The sequence below is a fragment of the Taudactylus pleione genome, unplaced genomic scaffold, assembly GCF_031769625.1.
Source record: "Taudactylus pleione unplaced genomic scaffold, aTauple2 ptg000421l, whole genome shotgun sequence".
Lineage (NCBI taxonomy): Eukaryota > Metazoa > Chordata > Amphibia > Anura > Myobatrachidae > Taudactylus > Taudactylus pleione.
In genome coordinates, this window is record NW_028284823.1 from 4,878,503 (window position 1) to 4,906,268 (window position 27,766).

The following is a 27,766-nucleotide window of genomic DNA, read 5'->3' on the forward strand; positions in this document are numbered from 1 at the left end:
GCATTTGAAATATATTTATTTATATAACATTAAATAATTTTTTACTCAATTTGTAATCCTGTGTAAATTGTATACATATACAGATGTAAGAGGTCAGAACTTAACTTTTTATAGAACAACAGTTTTTAGCAGCTGCAACCAAAAGGTAAATGCAGATTCATTTGTATTTGATATCGTGTCTATTGTTATCTTTAGGATTCTTCCATTTGCCGAGCAGTTATCCATGCTGGACTACTTACCAATGATGGGAGACAAGTGACAGTGAGGAAGACTCAGGGCCAGACTAGTTATAGTGGGTCCACAAGGAATGGAATAACAACCAGTAACTATGGAACTTGGTCTGGGTCTTTTATAATTCTACAGCAGGTATTCCTCTACCAAGTAATAGTGAGAGACATACTATGGGCTCTGCAACATTCTGCTCACAGTATATAGCACTGATGTAATTTTGAGAAATGAAAACATTGCTGTATTGTACCTTGGTATTAATTAGTAATGTTTGTGACCACTTGCTGTTACTACACAAATACTTTATATTATGACTCAAATTTAGTTTTTTATGTACATTACCACTGCATTGGTTCTCTAGTAAGTATCTGAAAGTATCTGAATATATATTAAAAATATACCTTACTGCATGATTATCTGCAAACAGTTATACTTATTGAAGTTTAAAAAGTGTATATTTAGCATGTGCTTTATGGTAAAAATAATATACTGTAAAATATATTATTTATTTACATAGTATGGAAAATGAGGCACATGGTAATACTTAAAACTTTAAGGCATAAGGGGCTATACAGCCTCATATGACACTCAACTGGGATAATATACAGGTCTCCAAAATAAATAATGTTGACATACTCAAATCAACATGAATGACCATGACACCATCCCAAAAAGCTGCCTGCAGGGAACATTGGTACTTGCAGGTCAACATCAGCTGGAGAGCCATAGACGACCACCCATTGTCCTACAATTCAGAGACTGATAGTATAGTCCTCATTGCTATGAAAGATGTTTTTGCAATTGCCAATATCAACTTTTAGTTTGGCATTATTTAGATTGCTGTTAGGTACTGGGCAAATGGAAAAATCATTCACCCTTCCCCTCTAATAGGCCATCAGAAGCTCACAAATAGAATACAAAGCATTTCTCAAAAAATACATTGTTTTACTGAGCTTTGATGAATAAGGATAGTATCCAAACAATAGAGTCTGTATCTGTGCACACATCCCAGTTACCATGTATCCTCAAATTAGAGACCAATTCACTTCTAATAAAAACTTCACACATTACTTCACATAATGAAGTTTCAACCCTACACATTTTAGATACTTTCCAATCATAAAAAGAGATAATTATGATTTAATACATTTAGGCAGTTGATTGCAGCAGACTCTAATTATAAAATATTAAAACAATGTGGCATTAACACTACATAAAATGCTTAAATTATAAATCTATATTGTTTATATTCAAGCACAATAAAGAACAGAATGTAATTTATATCCAAGGATTTCGATATAAAAAGAAAATATTCACTTATTCTCTGATATTGGAAATGCATAATTATAGTTAAATAAATATTTTTTTTATTTATAACGAAATTGTATCAAGGTTAAGCTGGGTACTCACTGGCCAATATATTGGGTGATCAATTGATCGGCCAATATATCGTGCCCCTGTCGGCCAGTGTGTACAGACAATATGTCTGTGAACAACTTTGTTCACAGACATATCGCATTGGCTGTGCTGCACAGCCAATGAACAGATATGTCTGCTGACTTATCTGTCCATTGGCAAGTGTGTACAGGCGATCAGCCAATCGCCTGTACACAGGGGTGCAGAGAGAGTGGGGGGAGCTGTGAGCAGGTACTACTTACCCCACTCCGGCACAGCTCCTAATCCCCAGCAGCCCAGCACACGCTACTGTGTGCTGGGCTGCACTCAGAGACTTTCCGAGGCTGCTAAAGCAGCAGCCCAAACAGTCTCCTATGCCAAAGTGGGGAGTGATCATGCTGATCGTGCCCCCCATTGGCTGTGCACCGTCGCTGAGGGGCACACAGCACCCCCCTCCCCAGCACCGCAAATTTATTTATTTATTTTTTTCCGAAGGGGACGTGGTCACACATTCCGCGATTAGGCCACACCCCCAGCCACTGGGACTCGCTGCAGCACAGATGATGGTCGAACAGTGTTTATGAATGACCATAATCTGCAGATATATCTGCAGATCACTCAATCTGCAGATATATATTTCAGGTGTGTACCCACCTTTAGTCTATTTTCATTGGTCACTTATGATATAAAGGCTTTTAAATAATTATTTTTTACAATAGTATATAAAAGTATTTCAAAGTAATTTTTTGTTATCAGTAAATTCACCTGAGCTTAGTTTCAAAGCATAAACTTCTAAACACATTTTGCAGCTTTGACATCAACAAATCATGTAACAAATATAACTATGTATCTTCAGCCTATCCAAAGGAAAACACTCCATTGTATTCTAAGCTCTCTCCCATTGTCATTAAAGACATGCCAACATACTCATTGGAGCCAACACAATAGCACCTTCTCTGGTAAACAACAAAGATTCAGTAGTTATTATGCTTGTTTAAAGATAATATCTTTCCGTGTATTGTTAGAAAGAATATATACAGAATAATAACATCTCAGACAATTCTAAATATATTTAAACATTTTAATTGTACATTGCTTACTAAAACTATAAATATAACAGCATAAACATTGGTGATGTGACATTTATCTTTATAATAGAAGCACAAAAACCTATGCTCAGTGTATAAAAAAATAGATATAAATATATAGTATATTCATATAGGGTGTGTACATATCTCTGTGCCATAATTAGGGGTGTGTGTCTGGTGATGCCTCTCAGAACACAGGTTCTCTGGGGAACCACCACTGCTCCATGACTCTTGCCTTTGGCTAGCAAGGAGCTGCTGCAATGCTGCTGTTCCATCCTTAAGATGCTCCAGACAGGTACCCTAGAGCACATACAGACAATCAGAGTGTCCTCAGGATGCTCCTGTCAGCACTGCACCTAATGGTGCCTGCCTATAGGAATTAACTGTAAGTGGTGGGCTCCCCCACTTCCCCTCTTGATGAGCCCCATTCCAGCTTTTATCTAGCACTACTCCCCATACCCTGTGCTTGTGCAGTAGGATGCAGCCTCTGCCCTGTTCCTTAGCTCTGCTCTCAATTCAAGCGGGTTGATGGTGGGGCATTATGCACACATGGTGTGCACAATGTGCATGTGCAAGCCCCGAGCAAGTAAGAAATTCACTCGCTCTGGGGCTTTCTACAAACGGGGTGGCTTTCGATGTTGATCAACAGCTCACCCCGTTTTGTAGGCAGGGAGGGGGGGTGGCTGGCCAAACGGAGGCGTTCACAAAGGAATGCATGACATTTGAGGGTGGCCCTATTAGAGCCAGAAGCTTACTGGGGCTTGCAGCAGACCAGACCCTACCACAAGGGTCTCGTCGCAAGCCCGATGGTCACGATGGTCGCGACCGTCGCGACCATCACCTGGCCACTCGCAAAAGCTGTAGGTGGTCACCCACAGCTTAGCAAGTGGCCAGGAGGCCAGTTTATTAAAAAAAAAGCGGCCGCACTGATTCAGAGTGAGCGCTCGCATTTTGCGAGCGGCGCTGAATCAGGGCCATAGGCCCTCATTCAGATCCACTCGCTAGCGGCAGTACGCTCGTTCCGAGCGATGTTCGCACATCTGCGCAAGCGTACGGTTTTTAGTACGCATGCGCGAACCAGTCAGTGCGGCCGAAAATCGTTGGTACGCAATATAGCGAGGGCCTGCTATTTTGAGTGACAGAATGAGGCGTATGTGGGTGGTAACAGGGGAAGGTGCTTGAAAACGGGGAGTGGAGATCCGAACGCAGGCGTGCTTAAAGGTCAAAACGGGCGTTTTAAGGGAGTGCATATTTAATACAGCAGCGTCATTGACCACGTCACTTGGTTTTTTTTAACTCAGAACTGCTCGCAAAATAGCGGTTGAAAACACCAACCACAAGAATAGCGAGCAGTTCATACGCTGAACGATGTACTCGATTAATCTGATAAATAGCGGACATGACGTATGGTGCGTGCGGCCAGGGGGCGTTTTTATAAAAAAAAAGAGCGTATGTTTTGCTCGCTCGTTCAGACTTAGAGGTGGGAACAGACTGCAATTTGCGAACGGATCATTTGAATAGCCACCCCTTGTTTTTGAACGAACGACCACAAATAGCGAACGGCTCTGAATCAGGCCCATAGTCCACAAAATAGCAGAATTCAAATAAGGAAACAAAAAACAAGTTCCTACATTCACTCAAATGTGTAAATAAAAAGTTTTGTGAAACAAATTGCTATAATAATGATACATTGTAATGTGTCCCCAAACAGAATGGATAATGTGATGTTAGTGCAAGATGAATGTCAAAGGAAGAAGGTTAAATAGAAACATTGGCAGTATCTTTCAATGGCAAAATGGGCTGGAAAATTAACCCATATCATCAGGAGTTCTACTAGAAAAATTGATTACATCCTAAACAGATCTGGATTAAGATTTGTGGGAGCCCCAAGGTAATACGTTTGTGGGGGGCTCTAGCAATAAAATTATATAATACCACACAGTACCCCTCTTAATCACATTATGTCAGTGTGCCCCTAGTTTAAACATTATGCCATACAGTATGCCCAGTATATCACACAATACCTACCAGTATATCAGAGTGTCCACATTATCCCACACAAACTCTTAGTATTATTATTATGCAACACACTGCCACCATTATGCCACACAATGCTGCCAGTATTAATATTATGCCCCAAAGAGCCCCCTCATTATGCCACACAATGCCTTTAGTATTAATATTATGCCCCACAGAGCCCCTCCATTGTGCCACACATTGACTTTAGTATTAATATTATGTCCAGTTTATTCCAATTTGCCACACAATTCAGAATATATTGCCCTTTTAAGCAATCATATGTGGGGTTAGGCAGTCTTCTTCATGGAGCATGGATGTAGAGAGCAGTTGTAGAGAGTGGCCATGAACTCCTGAGTGGGGGGCATGAAAAATGCAAAAAATATTATGTGCAGTGTTGCAAAGCTGTAAAGGGAGTGCCTGCAGCTGCACATGGGGTACAGCAGCTGCTGTACCCACAGAATGGCCCACCCCCTTCTCGCTCTCTGCCCTTGACTTTGCTACCTACTTTACAACTAAAATTGACTCCATACATCAGGATATCATATCCCACCAGTCCCCCTGCTATCCACCTTCTCCTTTCCTGGATCACCCCTCCCCATCCATTTTACCAACTCTAACATACTTCTTCCCTGTATCTGGAGAGGAAGTCATGTCCTTCATCCGGTCTTCACCCCCTTCCACCTCCCCCCTTGACCCTATCCCTTCTCGTCTCCTCTGCTACCTCTCTCCTTCTGCCTGCTCCCATCTTGCCCACCTCCTTAATCTCTCCCTATCATCAGGCACTGTCCCGTCTGCATTCAAACATGCCCTTGTCTCCCCCATTCTTAAAAACCTACCCTTGATCCTAACACTCTCTCCAACTACCGTCCCATCTCTCTCCTCCCTTTTGCCTCCGTGCTCCTTGAGCATGTTGTTTACAAGCACCTTACCACCTTTCTTTCCTCCCACTCCCTCCTTGACCCTTTTCAGTCTGGCTTCCATTCTCTCCACTCCACTGAAACTGCCCACACAAAAGTCAGCATTGACCTCCTTGCTGCTAAATCCAATGGCCACTACTATCTATTCATTCTCCTTGACCTCTCTGCTACTATTGACACTGTGGAAAAGCCTCTCCTTCTTCAAATCTTTCACTCCCTTGGTCAACGTGACACTGCCCTCTCCTGGCTATCCTCCTACCTCTCTGACCAATCCTTCTCTGTCTCCTCTTTTGTCTCCTCTTCTCCCCCACAGCCTCTTACAGTAGGTGTTCCCCAAGGTTCTGTTCTTGGACCTCTTCTTTTCTCACTCTATATGTCCTCACTAGGTGCACTCATCAGCTCATTTGACCTCCAATATCATCTCTATGCTGATGATACTCAGATCTACCTTTCCTCCCCTAACCTCTCCCCATCTCTACTCACATGTATCTTCAACTGTCTCTCTGCCATCTCTTCCTGGATGTCCCAGCGATTTCTTAAATGTAGGCCTGTATTCAATTCCAGGTGAAAACCCGTTATTTATGATAAATATTCACCTATTATATAATTTTCGCCTTTTGTCATTATCCCCATATTCAATTACATTGACTTTTCGCCTGTGCGAAAAGTCAATGTAAAAAAATGGAGATAAGTTTTCTCCAGCCTTTAGCTGGTAAAAAAAGTGCAGAATTAGGGTTTAGGGGTGCAGGCTTAAAAAAAAAGCCTGCACCCCTTGGAATGGACCCTAAAATCAATGTGTATCAAAAAAAGTTTTAAAAAAAAATCGTGACACCACAAAAAAATATAAAAAATTTTGGGGTTAAAAAAAAAGTGAAGACACTTGTAAAATAGCTAATAGCTAAATTCAATCCATAGGAATTCCCATATATGCGGCAGGTGTTTTTTTCATTGTGGGTAGTAGCGTCAGGTGCATTTTTGAAGAAATTTTCAAAATCATTTTAGGGACTTAAAAATATGCTTGCACCCATTTTCATGTACCCCAAATTTGATGGCCATAGTTATTTTTCCCCAAAATAATTGCTAAATGCTCTTCTGCATCACCTTCTTCAAAGCCGCAATAATGCACCTGACACGGCTATTTAAAAACCCAACTTCCCTTCAGCAGGCAAAAACGGGGGTACACATAGTGATCCCCCATGTCTGGACATCCTTTGGGGTGTGATAGGATGCTTTCCCAAAACTGTTCTATTGTTTTGAAGCTCCCAGTTTCTCCGGGTTCCGTTTTCGCGTCCTTTGAAATTTAATACGGGAAATATCGGGCATGCGCACGATACTTTCCCACTGGAAAACTGGCGAAGGAGGCAAGAAATCCAGCAGGCAAAAAGTCTGGACTTTTTGCCTCAAATTGAATATGGACCTTAATATGTCTAATACTGAGCTGATCATTTCCCCACCCCCTAACATAACCAAACTTCCCACCATTTATTTATCAATTGATGGCACAACTATCTCCTTTAGCCCCAAAGAGTGCTGTCTTGGAGTTATCCTGGACTCCACCCTCTCCTTCAAACCACATATCCAGAATTTCTTGCAGTCCTGTCATTTTCATCTTAAAAATATTTCCAAGATTAGACCCTTTCTAACCCAGGATACCACTAAAACCCTCATACACTCATTGGTCATCTCCAGATTGGACTACTGTAACATTCTCCTTTCTGGCATCCCCAACTCCCTTCTCTCACCTCTCCAGTCTGTCCTCAATGCTGATGCACAGCTCATCTTCCTCTCAAAATGCTCTACATCTGCCTCACCTCACCTACAAGCTCTCCAGTGGCTCCCCTTCCCTTTTAGTACCCAATTTAAGGTTCTCACACTCACTTTAAAAGCCCTCACCCATTCCTCTCCCATTTACATCTCAGATCTCATCTCACTTCACTCTCATGTCTGCCTTCTTTGTTCAAAAAATGCACACCACCTCTCATGCCAATTGATTACTTCCTCCCACTCCCACCTCCAAGATTTTGCCTGCACTGCTCCCCACCTTTGGAACTCTCTCCCTCTTCCCATCAGACTCTCCACCTCTCTAAAATCCTTCAAAGGGGCTCTTCAAGCTTTCATCTTAACTTGCTGCTATAAACTCCTTCCTCCCTGCCTACCCCATCTTTGTCACACCTGTTTGTCTATGCCACCCCTTTAGAATGTAAGCTCTTATGAGCAGGGCCCTCTACCCTCTTCTGCTCTTCCTTACTCTACTTTCATCTACTTCTTACTCCCCACTAGGGCACCTAACACTTGGTTACTTTGCTTTGTTGCTTATCTGGGTGTTATGGTCACGAATGTAGCAATGTATATTATCCATGTCCTGTATTGTATTGTACTGTAAGTCACTGTAAGTCAACCTATTTGTTTATGTACTTTGTAAGGTGCTGTGGAACACTTGTGGTGCCATATAAATACATAATAATAATAATAATAATAATAATAATAATAATAATAATAATAATAATAATAATAATAATAATAACTTGATGGCAGGGAGCATGTATACTCAGGAGGAAGTCTCTCCCCATAGGTGCCAACTGCTGTTAGTGGGACTATGTTATCTGTAGAAGGCACCCTACCTCCTGCAGATCATAGTCCTACCCATAGCAGCTAGCACCTATGAGGATAGACTTCCTCCTTAGTGCACATGACCCTAGACCTCATGTCCCCTCCTTTCTACTGCTGTACAGGGGGCATTGGTAGCCGCACTGGGGACAATGTTCCTTTTAGCTGCTCAAGCAAGGCTCCTGCTGGGCCCCTCCAAAAAGCCCAGGCCCCAATAATTAATACCCCCTCTCTTGGTGCCCCTGTACGGGAAATATTAGATCATCCTGATTATATAGTCTCCTGTAGAACACAATATACCACTTACTAAGTAATAAGTAAATAACATACATTTCCATTATATGCAAAATATAGTAAGCAATATGTACAGTAGTCTTCTTAAATGAGATATTGAATAGGGGAGGCACAGAGAAGAGTTACTATGGAGCAGGTAAGTAGGTAACAGACATTTTCAAAAAATGTGTAATTAGGATCATTTTAGGGAGCAATTTTGGTTTATCATATGTTGATACTAGACTTTTTACCTTATAACAATATACTATAACAATATAATTGTCTACTACAGTATAACAGATAGAGAAATGTACTTCACTGGAATTCCTAGCTGCCACCAGACTAAAGCAGGTTATTTATGGCTAACATAGATGATACATCCAGAAACAGTGCCGGACGTAGACACCCCGTGGGTTCTCCATTCATTGGAACTCATCACAACAACAGCAATTATTCCTGCTGGATGGCCGATGCTGTTCTGGTGTGTTCATCATTTATTTCTACTGCTTCTGATTTTACAACGCAATGATGGATATTGTACAAACACTGGAGTTTCATGGAGGATATCGACAATGAAAAGGTTGACAATGATTTAGCTGACACCAAAAGGTTGACATGAAAGAAGGTCAACATGACAAAAGGTTGACAGTACAGAAGGTCGTCAGGTACAAAATGTCATTAATGATATATACAGCCCCCTAGCACTGAAAACCGAGCACTAGTGTGTTAGCTAAAAAAGGAAAAAGTAAGCATGAACAGTATAATAATAAAATTCATAAACAGAATGTTTACAGTCATTTTAGACTTTGGAGAAGGGTAAGACAATAGGAGGTCCAGTGGCTGCTTGGCGAGAGGCCACTTATACCCTGATTGGCTGTGGTTCCTGCTATAGCCTATCTATCCCTTTCTGAAGGCAGATAGTCATGCTGCATTCCTATTCTTCTCTCAGATTCCAGCAGCATCTAGTAGGGACTCGGTGATAGCCACATCACTTTCTGATGCCAACAGACATTGGTAATTCTTTGTGTCTCTGGTCGCGATCACTCCAGCTAGTGCCTGCTTGTATGCTCCTACTTCAACCAAAGCATTTCACATCACTAAGGATGCTTTGTTAAGAATAGTTGGTTAGATTTAGTATGCTCCTTATTAAGATAATTTTATTGGAAAAAAAATAGATATGGCCAGAACCAGAAGTCCAATAAAAAGCAGAAACCTCATGTTCCTCTAAGCCCAATAATAAAAACATTTAAATATTTAGTAAAAATAGTTGGGCTCTCTTCAAATTGAAAGTGATATGTATGAATGCATAAGATGTATATCTAGTACTGATGTTTAAATTTATATAAATGCTTTTAGCTCAATATCTATAATGAGCCCACATGGTTCTAGGGTTTTCAGTTAATTAATCCATCTTGTCTAGTTTTTCTTTAGAGGGGTCATCAGGTCTTCTCCTCTCCATTGGAGGGGGTTGTTTTTTGAATACCGATTAATTTTAATCCTTTTGCACCCTTATTATGTTTTCTGTGAAGTGGGCTGATAAGCTGTGAGTTTTTAGTGCTTTTCTTATATTGTAGAGATGTTCTGAAACTCTATGTCTAATTTTCCTTTTTGTTTGGCCTACATACTGGATTTTGGTCAGTTAGGTTTTCTTGTTGTTTAGTTTAAATGTTTACCTGGGATTTCCAGGGGAAGGAGCTATACATTAATGTATGGTGCTATTTAGGTCAGCTCGGGGTGAGTGTGGGCTTATCTGGTGACTTTGCGGTCTTGATAAAGGTCTCTTTTTGACCAAAATGTTGACTGACTCCTTGTATTGATGGACTTGAGTTAATAAATTGTGTCTATTTTTTCAATATGGTGACTGTCCACTCCTCCTCTGGAGGTATATATAAATATATATATATATATATATATATATATATATATCCACAGTTCTGCCGGCACTCTGAACAATGTTGTGTCAACGTGATCCTGTGCCAGAATCAGAGATCATACACCTTCAAAGACATGAACGGCACTAGGACACAAATATATAGTATAATGCTTTGTATTGTAAAATCAAAGCATTATACTATATATTTGTGTCCTAGTGCCATTTATGTCTTTGGAGGTATATATATATATATATATACTGTATATAAAAAAAGTCAATGTCAGCCAGCACTCCACAGAGTACACGATTATACTTGCCCTGTTGCCATCCGAGGTATGGTGACCTTAGGTATAGGAAAGAAAGAACAGCAGCACTCACAGGACTATCAATAAATTATTCTGGACACAGCAGTGTAGTATATTATACGAAGGATGTAGACAGCGCCATAGTAAACCAGTCTTTATCACACAATTTAGCAGAACTCAGTTGTATTTGACACTCCCAATGGATATATTGGGTGTCAGCTCAACCCTAAGTAAAAAATAGGCAATGGTAAGTGGCCTAAATAAACAAATTGCAAGACAAAAAATAGGGTGATAGCAACCTCTGGTGTCCCAAGCCTGTTAAAATATAACATCAGTTTTATTTAGTAAAAACAAATCAGGCAACAATTACTCCATAAAATATCACAGTAAACATAGGCTAGAAATATATATATATATATATATATATATACATATATACTCTGCTCCAAAGTTAGCACTCACACACAATAGGTACAACATGGGGTTGATCCTCAGTATTCACCCCAATAGGGGCTCCACAGCAATAGTTGTAAATAAAAAGAGTGCACTCACCAGAGCTTACAAAAGAAGAAGAAAAGTTTTATTCACATCAATCCATATCCATATAATGTTGCAGTCTACTATGAGACCTTCCTCAGATCCAGACAGAAAGCCACCAAGAAATAAACAATCACCTCTGTGACTTTGCCCCCTTTAAATACCATCCAGTCACCCCAATTAGTGAACCTCATGTGATACCACCGGAAGTGACATCAGAACAAAGGCTCACCCTAAAGATCCAATAAACAGCCTGTACCCTACCAATACTATAGGTATCATAGTACCTAATCTACGCTGTTCATAATCCTCCTGCAGGAGCCATCGGAGTGGTGAGTAATCAAAACAACAAAAGCGGAAGTGCATGCCGTGGTACTTCCAGTTTACATATCAGCACGATCAGCATAACCTCGGCCGTTACCATGGTAGGTATACAATCAGGAAGCCGGCTGCTGGAATCATGACAGCCAGCTTCCCGACTGCTTTATCCCAGCATGGGATAAATGACTGGCGTCTATATCTAGGTGCCTTTCATTTCCCTGATGTTGGGAAACAGGCGCCACGAACGGACAGCCGCGGAGTGGAGGGTTAGGTATAGGGCACCCGGGGGGGAAATAGGGTTAGGCACCCCCTCGGGAGGGATAGGGTTAGGCTAGGGGGAGGGAGGGTTAGGGTTAGTCACCCCCGGGGGGACTAAGGGTTAGGCACCACCCCGGGAGACTTAGGTTTAAGCAGAGGGGAAGGGGGGGTTTAGGGTTAGGCACTTAGAGGGGGGATTAGGGGTAGGCACTTGGGAGGGAGGTTAGGGATAGGCACCCATAAGGAGGGTTAGGGTTAGGGGGTTAGGTTAGGTTAGTTTATACTTACCTTAGCGACGATCAGGATTTCCAGTGCTGTCGGGCTTCCGCTGCCGGGAACTCTGCTTTTGTCGGCCAGGCACTGCCGGGAATCAAACCGGCGGTATTTCGTACCGATTCCCCATGATAACCCAGGCCAGGATGTGCTCATCACGGAGCCCTGCGTGGTCTCCTTGGAGACCAAAGGCAACAACAAAGCAATAAGACAAACAGACTAACAGTGAAATATTAACCCCTGAGGCATACCTAAGATTACATGAAAATGCAATGACTACCCAGGTCAGGATCCACCAGGGTAATAACTGACTGGTACACAAGGGACATAAGTAAACATGTGTTCCCATCACCAAACATAACAAGGTCTTACAGGTTAAGGCACAATACAAATAAAAAAATAATAAATAATAAAAGAAAACACAAAAACAATGGCACCAGGACACATGTTAAATAATACCGAAAAATAGTGTGAGCACAATACTGGTTGAACAGTGGGAACTCCAACACTAAAAAATATGGATCTGGATTGGTTTTGCCAAAACCACCCTACCGTGTTTTGGTTCTGTGTTTTGTGTTTGGGATCTATATTTATTTTTAAAAAAGCATAAAAACAGCTAAAATCACAGAATGTGTTGGTTTTTCTGCTCCTATGCTATTATTAACCTCAATAATCTTAATTTCCACTCATTTCCAGTCTATTCTGAACACCTCACACAATAATGTTTTTATGTCCAAAAGGTTGCACCAAGGTAGCTGTAAGACTATGCTAAGCGACACGAGTGGGCGGCACAAACACGTGGACAATCTAGGGAGTGACACTGCAGTGGCAGACAGGATGGCAGTTTGAAAAACTAGGCCCCAAACAGCACATACTCTAAAGAAAAAAAAGAGGTGCAAGATGGAATTGTCCTTGGGCCCTCCCACCCACCCTTATGTTGTATAAACAGGACATGCACACTTTAACAAACCAATCATTTCAGCGCCAGGGTCTGCCACATGACTGTGGCTGAAATGATTGGTTCGTTTGGGCCCCCACAAAACAAGCTGGCAATTAATCTGTCCCTGCACAAACTGGCTCTACAGAGGCAAGATGTCGTCCTCCTCCTCCTCATTCACTGATTCCTCACCCTCTTCAGTGTTGTATACATCCTCTTCCTCACAGAGTATTAATTTGTCCCCGCTGGAATCCACCACCACAGGTCCCTCTATACATTCTGGGTTCTGGTCTCCCTGGAAGAGTTGATAATTCATTTTTATGAACATCATCTTCTCCACATTTTGTGGAGCAACCTCCTATGCATTTTGCTGACAAGTTTCCCGGCTGCACTAAACACTCTTTCAGAGTACACACTGGAGGGGGGGCAACTCAGGTAAAATAGAGCCAGTTTGTACAGGAGCCTCCAAATTGCCTCTTTTTCCTGCTAGTATAGGTATGGACTGTCTGACATGCCTACTTGGATGCTGTCATCGATGTAATCCTTTAAACAGACAGACGCACACTTGCCCTGCTGCTTTGAGGATGCAGGTGCGACTACAGCCCACACAATTCACAAAGACCGAAAGAAAGAGAAGAATTTTTTATTTTTTGTGGAGTGCACTTTGAGGGTTACACCACCCTTTAACAGACAGATGCACGCTTGTCACTGCTGCTTTGAGGATGCAGGTGCAGCTACTGCACATACATTTCACACACAAACACAGAAAAAAAGAAGATTATTTTATTTTGGTTGGAGCGTACTTTGGGGGTACACCACCCTTTAATAGACAGACACACGCTTGTCACTGCTGCTTTGAGGATGCAGGTGCGGCTACTGTGCATACATTTCACACACAAACACAGAAAAAAAGAAGATTATTTTATTTTGGTTGGAGCGCCCTTTGGGGGTTACACCACCCTTTAACAGACAGATGCACGCTTGTCGCTGCTGCTTTGAGGATGCAGGTGCAGCTACTGCGCATACATTTCACAAAGACAGAAAAAAAAGATTTTTTAATTTTTGTGGAGTGCACTTTTGGGGTTACACCACCCTTCAACAGATAGACGCATGCTTGTCGCTGCTGCTTTGAGGATGCAGGTGCAGCTACAGCCCATACAAATCACAAAGACAGAAAAAAAAGAATTTTTTATTTTTTTTGGAGTGCACTTTGGGGGTTACAGCACACTTTAACGGACAAGCCAGCCGGCACTTTACTTATGGGACACAGGCGCATGCTTGGCGCTGCTCCTTTGTTGATGCACGTGCAGCCACAGTGCACACAATTCACAAACACAGAAAATATTTTTTTATTTTGTTTGGAGTGCACTTTGGGAGTTACAGCACCCTTTAACAGTAAAGCCAGCCGGCTCTTCACTTATGACACAAGCGCACGCTTGGCGCTACTTTGTTGATGCATGTGCGGCTACTACGCACTCAATTCACAAACACAAAAAAATATATTTTTTTATTTTTTTTGGAGTGCACTTTGGGGGATACAGCACGCCAGCCAACCCTTTACTTATGGGACACAGGCGCACGCTTGGCACTGCTCCTTTGTTGATGCACATGCAGCCACAGTGCACACAATTAACAAACACAGAAAATATTTTTTATTTTATTTGGAGTGCACTTTGGGGGTTACAGCACCCTTTAATGGACCAGCCAGCCGGCCCTTTACTTGTGACACAGGCGCCCACTTGGCGCTACTTTGTTGATGCACATGCGGCTACTGTGCACACAATTCACAAACACAGAAAAAAGAAATATTATTTGGAGTGCACTGTGGGGGTTACAGCACCGTTTAACAGATGAGCCAGCCGGCCCTTCACTTATGACACAGGTGCACGCTTGATGCTACTTTGTTGATGCACGTGCGGCTACTGCGCACACAATTCACAAACACAGAAAAAAAATATTTTTTTGCACTTGGGGGGAGCACCCCTGATGGACAGAGCACCCCCTGGATAACACTACTGCACCCCTTTAGGACTGGGACACTGCACAGGACTTTGGAGTGGACACAGCCCCTATGGACAACTGACTGCACAACACAGCCCAGCCAGCCCCTATGGACTTTGGAGGAGAGGACACAGGGCCTGATTCAGAGCCGAACGCTCTAAACGAGCGCCCGCTCTGAATCAGGGCTTTTTTTTTTTTTGGAGCGTCCTCCTGGACGCTTGCATAGCTGTGGGTTACCACCCACAGCTTATGCGAGCGTCCATGATTATGGTCACGATGGTCAAGACCATCGTGACCATCGGGCTTGAGATGAGACCCTGCGGTAGGGTCTCGGTGACCGCAAGCCCTGGAGTGATTTTGGCTCTATCAGAGCCAAAATCACTCCCACTGACATCACTAGTGATGTCAGTGGGGCCGGACCCAGGCGGTCGGCGTTCCCATAAGAACGCCTCCGTCTGGTAGCCATGCCCCTGGCACGCCCTCCAAAGGGGGCGTGCTGTCACTCACCATCGACAGCACACCCCCTTTGGTGCGAGACCCGGAGCAATGGAGAGCCCGTTGCTAGCCGGGTCTCGCGCATGCGCAAGATGGAGCTCCCTCCATCGTGCGCATGCGCACTAGGGCACCATCTACCCACTTGCGAGTGCTCAGCGCTCACGAGCGGGTCTGAATCAGGCCCACAGCCCCTATGGACAACAGCAGCACAGCACAACACAGCCAGCCCCTTTGGACTTTGGAGGAGTGGACACAGCCCCTATGGACAACAGCAGCACAGCGCAGCACAGCACAACACTAGACTGCACTACACTACACTACACAGCCCTAACTCCCACCCTCCCTCTTCACTGTCCACAGCCGAGTGAAAAAATGGCGCCGACGTGGGTACCTTATATAGAATCCAAAAGCCGTGAGACCCGAAAGGCAGGATGATGACGTTTTGCCTCAATTTCAGATCCGAGTCAGGCGGGAAAAGTCGAGCCTGATTCAGATCGGCCTCGGATCGGGGGGGCTTGGGGGGGTTCGGATTTCAGAAATCCAAACCCGCTCACCCCTAATTTGAATATATATATATATATATGTATATATATATATATATATATTTAATAAATGGTTAGTAAAATGTATGTACATATGCATATTGCTATTATCACCCACAAAGTGACACATTGATTTAGGCATGATTTTTGTTAATAATTTGGAGCAAGGGACACCTCACCCTTTCTAATCGGATATATACATATTATTTTTAAAAATGAGGACACTCAAATGATCTGCACTTACAAGTAAACTTTATTTACTTAAAATTAAATACATTTTCAAATAAACATAGTATTTCAGTGGAAGCCTCCACCATTATGTTATTATAAAAAAAAATGCTAACACATGGGATATCAAAATTATAGATGGTTTTTTTTTGCAGATATACAGTATTCATTTAATGAAAAATCTATCTATAATTTAAATTTAAATGTAATGTGTTATACATGTTAATTGTGTCTATGCCAAATGTATATAGTTATATAACTTACATAAATATTAATAATTACAATCTGTGATAAAAAATATTTAATGTTCAATATCTTCTGTTTTTATTTATAACATATTATGGTATCAAGTTTAAGCTATTTCATCGGTCACTCGTGATACAAATACTTATTAAATAATTATTTTTTTACAATAGTATATAAAAGTATTTAAATGTAATTTTTTATTATCAAAAAAATTCACATGATGTTTCTATTTTCCAGAACATGTGTCCAAAGCATTTACTTCTAAACAGATTTTGCAGCTTTGACATTAAAAATCATGTAACAAATATAGTTGGGCATTTTCAGTCAATTCAAAGGAGCCACTCCATTGTTTTCTATGCTCTCTCTCCCATTGTCATTAAATACATACTAACAGACTCATTGGAGCCAACACAATAGCACTTTCTCTAGTAACTAACAAAGATTCAGTAAATAGTTATGCCATTTTACAAAAAACTTTTCATGTGTTGTTAAAATATATACAGAATGCTAACATACCAGTGCATTCTAAATATAGTTAAACATTTATATAGTAAATTACTTAAATCACAAAAAGTATAAAAATAACTGAATAGACAATTCAATTCTTTCTAGCCCCTATCGTGCCCGACAGAGCTATTCAATTCTTGCTCCTGTCGGGTACGATGAGCTGCCAGCGCTACATTTCAGCTCGCAGCCCCTGGGGGATGAGAGCTGAAATGTGCAAAAAGTGACAAGTTTGGGCGCCCAAACATCACTTTTCGTGATCGTGGCCAGCCCTTTGGTCGGGTTTAGCTGCTTTACGCGGCTAAACCTGACCTCTATGGGCGCGATCAGCACGAAAATCTTGGACAATTGTATAGCGGCCAGCGATCTCCTGTCAGTTTAGACGGGAGATGCGGGCCGCGAATACAATTGAATTCTGCCCATAGAATTTGATGGCAGATAAGAAGCACTTAGCTCATCTACTCTGCCCCATTTTTAAACATATTGTTACCTCAACCCTTATTGATTCTTACTTCTTCTGAAGGATATCCTGATGTCTATCCTATGCATGTTTAAATTGGTGTGACATGTATCTTTATAATAGAGGCACAGACAACATGTGCTTTTAGTGCACAACTTCTGTCAGTCCAACCAACAAAAATGTAAAAAATAGAAATACATTTATAGTATATTCATATAATGTGTAGACAGATAGATAGATAGATAGATAGATAGATAGATAGATAGATAGATAGATAGATAGATAGATATTATTATATAATGTAAATAAACATATATAAAAAAGACTTTAATATCCAGAACCATTGGAGAGTCTGGATTCCAGTATTGGAAAAAAAAACATAATAGAGATCAAACAGATGAGGGGGGAGCACAATACAAGATATACAGATGGAGGCACAATACTGTTGGGGGACATAATATTGGACTTACAGATGAGAGGGCCACAAAACAGGACATACAGATGGCAGGGCATGTTGGGCCTTATACAGGGCACATGGGAAACTCCTGGGCCTGTGATCCCCATAGCCTTAATCCAGCCCTGGTGAAGGTCACTTGTGGAAAACTGTATGTGGTGTCTGGTGCTTGAGCAAACAATATCACAGTTTAATGTGACAGTAGAGACTAAAGGTTTTCTGCACAGAGCAATATAGGCATTTGCATTTTACAAAACTCAAAAAAATTATTATAATGTCTTGCTTTAAATATTGTAATTTTGTCAAAGAAATCTTAAAGAGTTATATTAGTAAATATTTGTAATGTAATATAGGCATAATATTTTTTGAAAACACAAAAAGTGCTAATAAAATGTTGCTTTAAATAATGTCAATTTGTCAATGAAATATTTAACATTCATATTTAATAATTAATATTTGTAATGTAATATATACAGATGTGTTCACATACACCTATTGTCAAATTGCACCAAATAACCCTGTTTGGCACATCATAAAAATATCACTGAGCCCTTTTCACTCAATATTTTAGAAAATGTCTCTCTTTTTGCACTGCTAACATGATAAAAGCACCCTATAAACCCCTGGTGTACTTACTTTCTATATCAGTGCAAACGAATATGCTAATCTGAGAAAAAAGGCAAGAGACTGAGACTAATATGATTGAGCTGCACCATGAATTTTGCCATGCATCATCATGCAAATTTACACTTCCACGATTGAGAGAAAATATTGAGGGAAAAATATTTTATGCTAAAATGCAAAAGTAGCTCTCCATGGCGTTAGTCTAAGTCACACCATTTTTTCAACATACAATGCAAATACATTTTGTATACCCTCATATAATTCCTAAACATTTTAGGAAGTTTTATCTGGGAAATTCTCAAATTTCTGAAACAACTGTATCTGTAACTGAATTTAGTCTTATAACCAATAGAGCAGGCAACAGATATAAAAAGTTTTGCCAATGTGCAGTATTTTGGATATTTAGGCTTAGAATGCTTTTTCAAGTTGGATTAAAAATATATATATTTTAGGAGGTAATAATTGATCTATCAAAGCTACATCTGCTTCTCTATATAAATTTTAGAACCTCTCTCATTTTTGAGTTTTAATGGAATGCAATATTTAGCAGAAGTCTGAAATTTACATTTTGGATGTGATTATTCCTCTAAGTGGATATAAAAAAAAAATAGTGTCAAACTGATAAAAAAAGAGGCGGATGCAGCATGGATCGCTACTGTGATAATTGCAGCATAACTGCACGCAGTTCTACTACAAAAAATGCTAATGTTTGCAACCGCTCAGCCAGCATAGAGACATCCACTACCGCTTTCTAACATCCATAATACCTTGCAGTCTTCTGTACATATCAGTAACATTGAGTAACATCAGACCCTCATGCATAATTACAGCAGCTCTGACCTGTCTCAGAAATTGCAAGTTTCATTGCACGCAGTGAGTACACAAGCTGCATATGCCCAGGGCAGTAGAGAGCCCTGTCGGGCCCAAGTACAGAAGGGGGTGTGGCCTAATCACAGGAGGAGTGGCTATGACCCTTGAGAAAAAAATAAACAAACACACTTTTTCTGGGTGCAAAGCCAGAGGCGGCGCGATCGCTCCCCCCCACATTCACAGGAGACTGCTGTGGCTGCTACTCAGCAGCCAGGAGCAGTCTCCCACTAGAGCTCAGCACACGCTGTGTGCTGGGCTGCTGTGGGGGCGGCGCCAGGCCCCTCAGGAAGCCCGGGCCCGGCTAAATAGTACCCGCTCCCCCACCCTCTCGGAGCCCCTGCATACATGCCCATGCAACAGCAGTCAAATGGACAGACACTATCGTACCATCAGCTGATCTATTTATGCAGTTGCAATTGTGATCCATGCTGAATCAGGCCCAAATAATTGAAACTAGCAAAAAGGAGAACTACTCCCTTTAGCAACACTGTTCTGAATGTATGAGGAAGGATTAAATAAATAAATAAATTAAATAAATTGTTCCTTTAATGGCAGTAATGGTGAAAGTTTTCAATTATACAGCACTGCCAGCACTTTATAAATACAAGATCATGGTGGTACTCAGGGGTATGCAGTACCAGCATTTTTGTGTCTAATTTTTATTTTTTCTAACTAGGTTCTTAAATAAGATGAATTCAAGAAAATTATTCCAGAAGTTAATAATATAAGCATCTGCATACTTATCCAGAGTGTGGAAAGTGCTATAAATCTAGAAGTTGTGGCTGTCCTTTCATTTATTGCTGCAGTTGTGTCTGTGACTTTATGCTAATACCACTACAAAGCCTTTCACTGGTGTACATGCGGGTGTCTGCGACTTTATGCTAATACCACTACAAAGTCATTCCCTGTAGTACATCTGTGTGTCTGCTACTTTATGCTAATACCACTAAAGAGCCATTCCCTGGTGTACATCTGTGTGTCTGTGACTTTATGCTAATACCACTACAAATCATTTCCCTGGTGTACATCTGTGTGTCTGTGACTTTATGCTAATACCACTACAAAGCCTTTCCCTGGTGTACATCTGTGTGTCTGTGACTTTATGCTAGTACCACTACAAATCCTTTCCCTGGTGTACATCTGTGTGTCTGCGACTTTATGCTAGTACCACTACAAAGCCTTTCCATGGTGTACATCTGTGTGTCTGCGACTTTATGCTAGTACCACTACAAAGCCTTTCCATGGTGTACATCTGTGTGTCTGTGACTTTATGCTAATACCACTACAAAGTCTTTCCCTGGTGTACATCTGTGTATCTGTGACTTTATGCTAATACCACTACAAAGCCATTCCCTGGTGTACATCTGTGTGTCTGTGACTTTATGCTAATACCACTATAAAACCTTTGCCTGGTGTACATCTGTGTGTCTGTGACTTTATGCTAGTACCACTACAAAGCCTTTCCATGGTGAACATCCGTGTGTCTGAATGAGTAGAGACTGAGACGCCAAACACACCATCTGGTGTGTCCTTAGATGCCACCATCGGTCGCACCATTAGAACTTGCACCAGTCCTATGACAGGTGCATTTTCTCTACCTGAGTATGGCCTCCTATGTGAGTGGTTCAGCGTCTTTGTAAACAACCACTTTCTGCACAAATGCCTGCGACACTCCCATAAGGTGCAACATCTCTCTATGTCTATTTAGCCACATGCCTGTTACGTCACTGTCCTGGAACCCCCCTTACATTCTGCTACCATGCCCCTTAATTTGATCTGCAACTCTGTATAAATAAAATCAGGACACGTTTGCTGTGACTCAGACAAATGTGCACAAGAAAATACATTTGCTGTTTGTGCGAATATCGGTATAGCGTGTGATTATGAATCAGGTCCTGTATAAAATAATAACATTTACCCTGTTACTAGCAAAAGTCATTTTTCCATCAAGCAGTATGAACTTCATGGTGGTTAAAGATCCAATACTATTATTTCAGTATTTGTTGTGCTGCAAAACCTTGGTAACCCTGTATAATAGTGGTGAGGACAAAAGCTTTGGCTGTCATGTAAGTATTTAACTTCAGCAAATGTAAACAGCTATCAATGTTATCAGGGCTGTGAGTGTCTGCACAAGTACAGAAAAGGATACTTTGTGTTGTGTTGTTTGGTTTAGTTTACTATCATTATATGATTAGATGTTGTAGAGTTTTTGATCTGAGCTAAATCCAACACAAGACATCACAGTCTCCAGTTGCCACAGTGAATGTTATCAGTGCTCTGAGTATTTGCACAGGAGCAGAAAGTATGCATCATAGATCTAAGATTGCACATTCCAGTGAAGTATCTGTGGTTATGAATTGGTAGGGAAAACAGCCTAAAATAACAGAGTATTGCACCATTACCTCCTCCTTCAAACAATGGGTTGGGCATGCTTCATTTATTTTGGAGGTGTGGAAGAGGTTGGACTTGCTTTTGGGTATTTATAGGAAGGAGTTGGGAATGTTTTGTGATCTCACAGTTCCCTGTTTCCAGTGTCACAGATGGCAGCACTGTACACAATGACCACTGTCATTCTGCTGATGTTGAGTATCTTCAGTCTGTGCATTGAAGGTAAATAATGTACTGTCTTTGTTTGTTACATTTGTCAAATGATGTAATAAGCTTCAACATGGGTAAAAGAAATTCATACTGTATATAACATGCAGTTAAAATATAAATGAATGCTGCTCTGTTAGATAACCGTTTAACTCATTGTGTATTCCTCAATACTATTTACATTGCTTGGTTAGTGGTATTAGGGTTTTGGAGGACAGCAAATGATTAATTGTGAGATGTTTGTATATGTCCATGTGGCATGTCAAGCATGTGGATGTCCATAGTGGCAGAAAGTATTGACCTTAACCTTAATCCTAACTTTAACACTCATGACTGCCTAACCCTAACCCTAAAATCATCCTACTGTACCAACAGCTGTCAACACCATCTGGTGTCAACATGTTGACTGTCAACCATTACTTTGACAATCTTTTATACCACATACTTTTCATCCAATTAAGTCTTAACCATGCATGCTTTAGATATTTTTTTCAATTTCAAAAATAGATCATTATAATTTAATACCTTAAAGACAGTAGATGGAAGCAGTACTCTAATTATAAAATATGAACAGGATGTGGCATCACCACTACATATAATTATTACATGTAAGAACTATATTGTTTATATTCTAGCAAAATAAAGAACATAATGTGATTTATTAATTTCCAAAGCTCCCTATATTTAACTTGTATTTAATCTATAGCCTTATTTAGGAATAGGAAAAATATTCACTTATTATCTAATTTTGGAGTTACATACTGTCATTTATACAATACATGGAATCAGATCTAAAGTTATAATACCTTCATTTTTGTGTACAGGGGATCATTTAAAGAAGGATAGGTGTATTTTTTTGAATAAGATATTTATTTACATACTGCATCAGTGCATACAAAATGGGTATGGTTTTTGTGTATAGATTAATTTAGCTCCCCTCTTTCTAGATGACAGTGGCTTGTACATTAGCATTGTGGCTATATTAAATAACTTTGCTACTTAAATAAAATTACCATTTAACTGCTGCAGGAAAAAATACCCATTGGATTTTTAAGGGGAAAACAACAAATGTTTATATATAATTTTATTTATTTAATTGTTACATGGAAAATGTGACTTTTACATTAACAATAAGACTGTCAAGACACTATTCTCTAAAGCATATATGTCACTTCATTATATTACTAGATGTTGTAAAAATGTAGTAAAGTGATGCACTCCCAGGTAGCTATTGGAGGTATTTCTGCTCACCATATTTACATGGTGTGAATTTGAGGACCAACCAAATCCACAAACTCCATGATATCAGAGGAAATGTGGCTTTCGCACTGTACTTCCTGCTCACACATCATCCTCAGCCTCTGTTATTGGATGTGGGACAAACCACGGAGCCATGAGAAAAACAATGGTATGGTGCAACCCCAAGGGCTCCTGTGAATGGCCCTTGGGTATAATGAATGTTTCACTATTTGTAGAAATAGTGCTTTTTCAATCTATATTTCTGTAACTGCTGCTGAAATCTCTATATCAGGTCTCATGTAATGTTTTCCCTTTTCTAGTACAAGCATCTTGTTCAATGACCGCAAAAGACATAGAAGAATCTGTTGCACAGTAAGTTCTAGCTACAATCACAAGTTTTATCAAATGGCAATAAATAATCTAAATAAAGAATTTGGGAATGTGTATATGTTTTGAATGATAATTTCTGGAAATTCAACAATTATATTCCTTTTTGCATCTCTTAGTGTCCTATGTCCCTCTGGGTGCCTTGACACTGGAAACTATATTTGGGGAACGGATATCTACACAGATGTAAGAGAAATCAGAACTTAACTTTTTATAGAACAACAATTTTTAGCAGCTGCAACCAAAAGGTAAATGCAGATTAATTTGTATTTGATATTGTGTCTATTGTTATCTTTAGATTCTTCCATTTGCCGAGCAGCTATCCATGCTGGACTACTAACCAATGATGGGGGACAGGTGACAGTGAAGAAGACTGAGGGCCAGACTAGTTATAGTGGATCCACAAGGAATGGAATAACAACCAGTAACTACGGAACTTGGTCTGGGTCATTTATATTTCTCACAGCAGGTATTCCTCTACCAAGTAATAGTGAGAGACATACTATGGGCTCTGCAACATTCTGCCCACAGTATATAGCACTGATGTAATGTTGGGAAATGAAAGCATTGCTGTATTGTACCGAGGTGTTAATTAGAAGTTTTTATGGCCATTTGCTGTTACTACACTACTTTATGTTAAGATTCAAATTTTGTTTTATGATGTAAATTACCACTGCATTGGGTCTCTAGAAAGTATCTGAATATATATTGAAAATATACCTTACTGGATGATTATCTGCAAACAATTATACTTATTGAAGTTTAAAAAGTGTATATTTAGCATGTGCACTATGGTAAGAATAATATACAGTAAAATATATTATTTATATACATAGTATGGAAAATGAGTCACATGGTACTATTTAATGTAGACTCCTCTGTCACATTCTTTATATATCAGAAAGTAGCAGCAATCACTATGCCAGGAAAAATTATCTGGTGCAGCAACTGAAGCAGTTACCACTTCCTATGTCCAACTCAAACTGTACTCACCATTCTCTATTTTTCTTATTTAAAAATAAAACTTGAATGTATAAGGAGCTATACAGCCTCAAATGACACTCAACTTGGATAATACACAGGTCTCCAAGATAAATAGTGTTGACATTCTCAAATCAACATAAATGACCATGACACATCCCAAAAAGCTGCCTACAGGGTACATTGGTACTTGCAGATCAACATCAGCTGGAGAACCATAGACTACCACCCATTGTCCTACAATTCAGAGACTGATAGTATAGTGCTCATAACTATGAAAGATGTTTTTGCAATTGGCAATATCAACTTTTAGTTTGGCATTATTTAGATTACTTTTAGGTCTTAGACAAAAGGAAAAACCATTCACCCTTCCCCTCTAACTGGCTATCAGAAGCTCACAAATAGAATACAAAGCATGTATCAAAAAATACATTATATTTTACTTAGCTTTGATGAATAAGGATAGCATCCAACCAACAGAGTCTGTATCTGTGCACACATCTTAGTTACCATGTATCCTCAAATTAGAAAGCAATTCACTTCTAAGATAAACTTCACATATTACTTCACATAATGAAGTCTCAACCATACAATTTTTAGGTACTTTCCAATCATAAAAAGAGATCATTATGATTGAATACCTTTAGGCAGTTGATTGCAGCAGACTCTAATTAGAAAATATGAACACAATGTGGCATTAACACTACATAAAATACTTAAATTATAAATCTATATTGTTTATATTCAAGCACAATAAAGAACAGAATGTCATTTTATCCAAGGGTTTCAATATATAACCTTAATTTAATCTACATTTAAAATCATTTTTATGAATGAGAAAATAGTCTCTTATTCTCTAATTTTGAAAATGCATAATATTAAAATATGTTTATATTTAATTATATTTATTTTTTATTACATGGAAATGGTGATTTTCAAACTTATTAATAGCGCTGTCCAGTCACTATTCTTTATAGCATATATCACACTTTAATAAATTACTGTATGTTGTACAATTTAGTAATGTGACTTTAGCACTCCCAGATGCTGTTGGAGTTGTTTCTGGTCACTACTTTTAAATCGCGTGAATTGAAGGACCAACCAGAAACCACAAACTCAATGATCTCACAGGTTTTATAGCTTCTCAATGGTCTTATTGGTCACATATTATCCTCAGATTCTGTTATTGGTTGTGGTACAAATCATGGAGCCATGAGAAGAACAAAGGCTTTACGCAGCCCCATGGGTTCCTGTGAATGGCCCTTGGCTAAAGTGAATGTTTCACCTTGTCTAGAATTGTTGCTTTATATCTACCTCTGCCACTGCTGCTGACATCTTTTTACCAGGTCTCATGTAATCTTTCTCTTTCAGTACAAGCGTCTTGTTCAACAGCTGCAAGAGACATAGAAGAATAAATTACAGAGTAAGTCCTGGTTAAAATCACATGTTTTATCAAATGAAAATAAATTAGATAAATAAAGAATTTTGGAATGTATTTATGTTATGAATGTCACTTCAAAGAAATTAAAAATCTATATTGACTTTTGCATCCCTTAGTGTCCTATGTCCCTCTGGGTGCCTTGAGAACATAAAATCTATTTGGGGAACTGATGTCTACACAGATGTAAGATAAATCTGTACTTTGCTTTTAGTTTTTATAGAATAAAAAAGTTTAGCCGCAGCAAACAAAATGCAGAGTCAAATGTAACTGATATTGTGTCTATTGGTGTCTTTAGGATTCTTCCATTTGCCAAGCAGCTATCCATGCTGGACTACTAACCAATCATGGGGGACAAGTGACAGTGAAGAAGATTCAAGGCCAGACCAGTTATAGTGGATCCACAAGAAATGGAATCACAAGCAAAAACTATGGAGATTGGCCTGGATCATACATATTTCTCATAACATCGAATAAACCTACTGGAAAAGCTACCCAAGTACCACCAGGTATTTCTCTACCAAGTGATTGTGAGAGACAAACTAGGGTTACAGTATGTTACACTGATGTAAATTTGAGAAATGAATGCATTGCAGTGTTGAACCTAGGTGTTAATTAGTCATTTTTGTGGCCTCTTGCAGTTACTACACTGATTGCTTTATGTTATTCTTCAAACTTTTTTTTTTTACATAAATTAGCACTGCATTGGTTCTCTAGAAAATAGCTGAATATATATTGAAAATATACCTAGTTGTCTGATTATCTGCAAACATTTATACTGATTGAGGTTTATAAAGTGAGTATTTAGCATGTGCTCTGTGGTAAGAATCGTATATAGTAAAGAAAATATTATTTAGTGTACATAGTATGGAAAATGCACATTCAGTTTTTATATTTTTGCAATATTTGGAGGCATATGGTAATATTTAATGTAGACTCCTGTGTCACATTCACTATATTATAGAAAATGTCCACAATCACTAAGCCAGATAAAATTATCTTGTGCAGCACCTGAAGCAGTTTCCACTCCCCATGTCCACCCCTAACTGTAGCCACCATTCTCTACTTTGCTTATTTAAAAATTAAACTTTAAGGTTTTAAAGGCTGAACAGCATCATAGGACACTCAGCTGGGATAATATACAGGTCTCCAATACAAATAGTGTTGACATTTTCAAATCAACATGAATGAGCATGACACATCCAAAAAAGATGCCTGCAGGGTACATTGGTACTTGCAGATCAATATCACCTGGAGAGCCATAGACTACCAACCGTTGTTCTACAATTCAGAGACTGACAGTATAGTCATCATTACTTTGAAATATCTTGCAATTGCCAATATCAACTTTTAGTTTGTTATATTTTAGATTAGTGTTAGGTCCTGGATAAATAGAAAAATCATTCACCCTTCCCCTCTAACTGGCAGAAGCTCACAAAGAGAATACAAAGAATGTATCAAAATTAAATTATATTTTATTTTGCTTTGATGAAAAAGGGTAGCATTGGAAAAATAGAGTATGTATATGTGCACAAATCTCAGTTACAATCTACTGTCAATTTAGAAAAGTCATTCAATTCCAAGATTAAATTTTCACAAATTAACTAGAATCGCAACATGATGAAATCTTAACTGTGCGCTTTTTAGATACTTTCTAAATCATTCAAAGAG

The 27,766-nt window shown here is 39.6% G+C and overlaps 1 pseudogene; it reads left to right on the forward strand.

Annotated features, from left to right (window-relative positions):
* LOC148506209 (uncharacterized) overlaps positions 1-27,766 on the forward strand; it is a 167,200-nt pseudogene that overhangs the window by 136,659 nt on the left and 2,775 nt on the right.